Source organism: Cyprinodon variegatus, unplaced genomic scaffold (genome assembly GCF_000732505.1).
Source record: "Cyprinodon variegatus isolate N-32 unplaced genomic scaffold, C_variegatus-1.0 Scaffold545, whole genome shotgun sequence".
NCBI lineage: Eukaryota > Metazoa > Chordata > Actinopteri > Cyprinodontiformes > Cyprinodontidae > Cyprinodon > Cyprinodon variegatus.
In genome coordinates, this window is record NW_015150998.1 from 350,930 (window position 1) to 355,258 (window position 4,329).

The window sequence follows — 4,329 nt, forward strand, 5'->3', positions numbered from 1 at the left end:
ACCTACTAGCACTAACTAAGTTGCTAACTGGTTAGCAAGATGCTTCCAAGACACCAGCCACAACCAAAAATGCTTGCGAACCTTTCGCCACAACAATCCCGCCCCCTTGATAAACGACCAATAACATTCACTTTATTCATTCGGGTAAAGCCGGGCACAACTCAGGAAAATGTGGAAATGCAATGGTTGGAGCAGCTGCTTCCCTACAACTTTAAAGAAAAGACATCTTTTGACGGCAACGTGATATACTAAGTAAAAAGGCAACCCTAAACTCATTGTATTTTAATAATTTATTGTTCAAACTATATTAAATACCAACTTAATAAACAAAAATGTTTTTCTTACACATAACTAAACATTGTATGTTTTTAATATAAAAGACTTTAGCACACACACGCCTTCCCCATTTACTATGCTTATTTCTAACATGTATTTTACTGTCATGTTACAAACGTTTTGCATAATGCCCTCCATGGGGATGGCAGAGAAGTCGGTGCTGCTCCGGCATGCAGCACCGTTATATGGACTCTATTTAGATGATAATTTACGAAGATTTTTGAGGGTTTATATTTGCAAATACAACCGCATGAAGTTCATTCTGCTTCCTGATGGCCATTAAACTGTGTAAATAATCCAAGACCAGACTCATGTTTCTGCTGTACGGCGCCTCTGCTCTGGCACTACTTCTCTTACCAGAGAGGTTCAACTTAAGAATAAACAGCAACACTCTCTAGTGGACAGTGGTAACAGTATGAATTGAAAGTTTCTTAAATGGAAGTTAACAATTACTCTGACAGAGCAAATTTAAATCTAAAAAAACATGGATCAACAGTTAATCCTAAATTGATTATTTGTTTTACAATCCTATGTAGCAGCCATGTCACCATGTTTGTACTGTTCATGCTCTGGATTATGTAGTTATTAAAATTCTTCCCATTCTAAAAAAATATACGTTTTTAATAACTCATCATTTCTAGATAAACAAATGTTAAGATATGTAGCATAACAAATATGTATATATAAGTGAATTATTTCTGGGTAAAGTCTTTTTATGCTGTAAGTAGGTTAGTGTAATAATCATCCAATAATTGATTAATCTGTTTAATCGTTTCAGCCTCACTTCTTTGTAATATTTAATTCAGGGCTGAAACTCGTGATTATTTTGCAAATCAATTAATCTGTGGATAATTTTTTTGATTAATCTATTAATAATTGGATAGCAAAAGGTTCCTTAAAGAAGATTTTTTACGAAATTAAAGCAGGTGAAACAAACTTTTCAATTCGAGGAATTCTGGGTGGAGCGTACTGACAGATAATACATTTTTAATATATTAAATGCAAAATGTTTATATATTTTTTTACATTTTATATACAATTACTGCTCTAAGTGGGTTGCTCTGTCGGCTAAAGACATGGTTTACAGTTTGCTCCATTTAACGATGAATCGATAACTAAATTAGTTGATGATTATTTCAATAATCGATTAATCACAATTAATCTTATTGTTTCAGCCCTAATTTGAATTTTAATCTTGTTAATCTTGCGTTCTTTAATATAGAACAGAAATTATGATAAATTATTTTTTTAATTTGTGATCTTAACATCTAATATAATGTATTTGTATATTTTCTGAAGATGTTATAGTGTACTATTTATCCATTCTGATCCCTGTTTGGTGCAGACAGCTCTTATGAAATATGACAGATGACACATGACCATGACCAGCTCTGTTCCACTTAATGCTGGTAGACAATATTTACTGTAGAGACAATACCCTATTTCCTTACAGTAAACTCTAAGTAGAACATGGTTGAACTGCCTTATATTATTGGTTATTAAAACGGGTGAAACATCAAAAAGTTGGACACAAACTCGTGCATGGTTCCTATAAAACATAGCACAATCGAAAGCACTATTTAGAAAAATACTTGGCACAAACGAACCAAAACTGGGAGAAAAAAAAAATTACATTAAAGACAAAGAGATGAAATTGTGATCACCCAATAAGGTGTTGAAATAAACAGTTGGTGTTAGCGTAGAATAATATATTCTTAGCAAATATCTACAGATAAACACAGCTAAGACAACTTGGAAACTGGAAAAGAACTATGTAATCTTCTGATCAGAGTACTCAGTGTTTTTGAAGAGTTAAACAAACCCCTGATATAAACAATGACATCAGACCTGCTTCCTAGAAAATGAAAATCAGATTTCTCTTAAAAAAGGGAAAAGGTGTTTTTGCATTTACATGCATCATCTCATTCAGTTTTAGAGATTTCATGGGTAACTGTTCTCAGTTAAATAAAAAGTATGATCAGGGTTACCAAATAAAACTAAGGTGACTTTCTAAAGCCTTGTTCCCTTTTTAAATCGTATTATGCTTTCTTGTAGAACCCATATTTAAAGCCTGATTATAATTGAAAGCTATAGAAACTTTTTTTATTCATGCAAAAAAACATGCTGAAAATATTTACTTAAATTTAGAGAAATGAAACTCTGTAAATCAAAACAATGCATATGAGTATTTCCTGAGACTCTGTAGATCATCTATTAAGCTGTATAGATTTTTTTTTCTGATTTTTGCTCTTTTTTTCTTAAAACAAAACTCTGTAACTTTTGGCCGTAGTATTAGCCTAATTTGAGACATATTAGATTATTTTTCAAGTCAGTATAAAGCCCTTGGCCTTTATCGATAATTTGTACAGGTTGTTCATGCTTGCCGATGTAACTTGAAAGGGTCGGATCTGTTGCTGAATGAGAATTGGTTCAGTGCTGCTTTACAGCTTTACGTCTGTGTTCCCTTTTACCACAAGAGCTAACTAGGGTAGAAGTTGTTGGGCCTTGCTGTAAGTCTTTTAACCTTTTTTTTCTTTTTTTTTATCATTTCTAATGTTAAGTGTCCTAAATCTTTTCTCCAATTGCCTATGGTTAAAAAAATTATTGAATCATTGTATTATTGCTGAAAAGAAATGGCTTAAAAAAAGGATTTCATTTTGAATATTTCAAGTCTGGTTATATTTTTTAAAAATCAATTATATTTGAAGAAATTATATCTTCAGTTATACACATACAGCATTTAGGTTCTATTTTTGTTAAATTAAAATATATCAAATTGAAGTTAACTAATAAATCAGCCGTCCAATACTTTTGGCCAATATTTATCTTCTTTTCTTTTTTTTTTCTTGCATCGGCCGGTATGTGCGTGTGTTCATGGATTATTTTGCCCATTCAGCAGCCATCTCATAAGATCACCAGAAACCCATACAATTGCCACTCTCTATATTTGCTGTTCATTTAATACTGTTTGATTTTTTTTTTTTTGATTAAGGTTTTTAGTTTGAGGAGACTTGTGTAATATTTATCTTTGTTCTTTTTTTATTATGCAAATCTAAAAAGTAGGGTTGCAAATAAAGATTTATTTTGTAAATCTATTAATCTTTCGATTATTTTTTTTGATTAATAATCAGATAGCCAAAGATTCCTTAAAATATATTATTGGCAAAATTAAACCAGGTGAATCTAAAACCTCCCCTTGAAGAGTTTTGGATAGAGCATATTGAAAGACGAAATTTTTTTTAATCTTAAATCCAAAATGTTTATATAATTATTTTTTTACATTCTTTGTATAAATACTCTAAGTTCTCTATCAGCTTCATTCATGTTTAAGAGTCTTTATACTCCAGTCAACAAATAATGGATTACTAAATTAGTTGAGGAGTATTTCAATAATCGATTAAGCCGATTAATTGTCTCAGCCCTTGGAAAAGGCAATATCGGCCCTCCCAAAAAACGGCAGTGCATATCAGGAATCGTTTAGACTGATAAAACAATCAGTACTTGCATTGGCCAAAGAAAAAAATAATCTGTTACTGGGTAATCTCTAGTGTTAGTGAGTCCATCCACCTGGTCAAAAATTAAACTTTGGATATAATGACTCACCAGCTATTGTTTCCAACTAATACTTTTAATGTCCCACCCTAATATTGGAACCAGGGTTGTGATTTGACTGTAGCTTCCTTCTGAACAGGATCTGTTGTAAAAGACTGCACCTGCTATACTCTCTGTTTTAGTTTTAGCTATGTGTCATTTATTAATGCAAATGTTTCTTTAGAAATGTTTACAGCACTGGATGGAAATAGGTTCTTGATTTCCCATAAGCTGTTTCAGACAGTTGCAGTGTTTTTTCAAAGTAACACAGCTGCTTAGCAGAGCAGGTAGCCTTACTAATAAACCAGCTGATACCTTCATGTGTTCCTCTTTAAATGGTAGAAAAAATATCTAAATGATCCCTTATTACTTTGTTCTATAATACATTTATGTCTCTCTATC

The 4,329-nt window shown here is 31.9% G+C and overlaps 1 protein-coding gene across 2 annotated transcripts in view; it reads left to right on the top strand.

Annotated features, from left to right (window-relative positions):
* Nucleotides 1–4,329, top strand: part of LOC107095436 (guanine nucleotide-binding protein G(olf) subunit alpha) — an 85,958-nt gene that overhangs the window by 61,927 nt on the left and 19,702 nt on the right. The gene's annotated exons all lie outside the window — the stretch shown is intronic.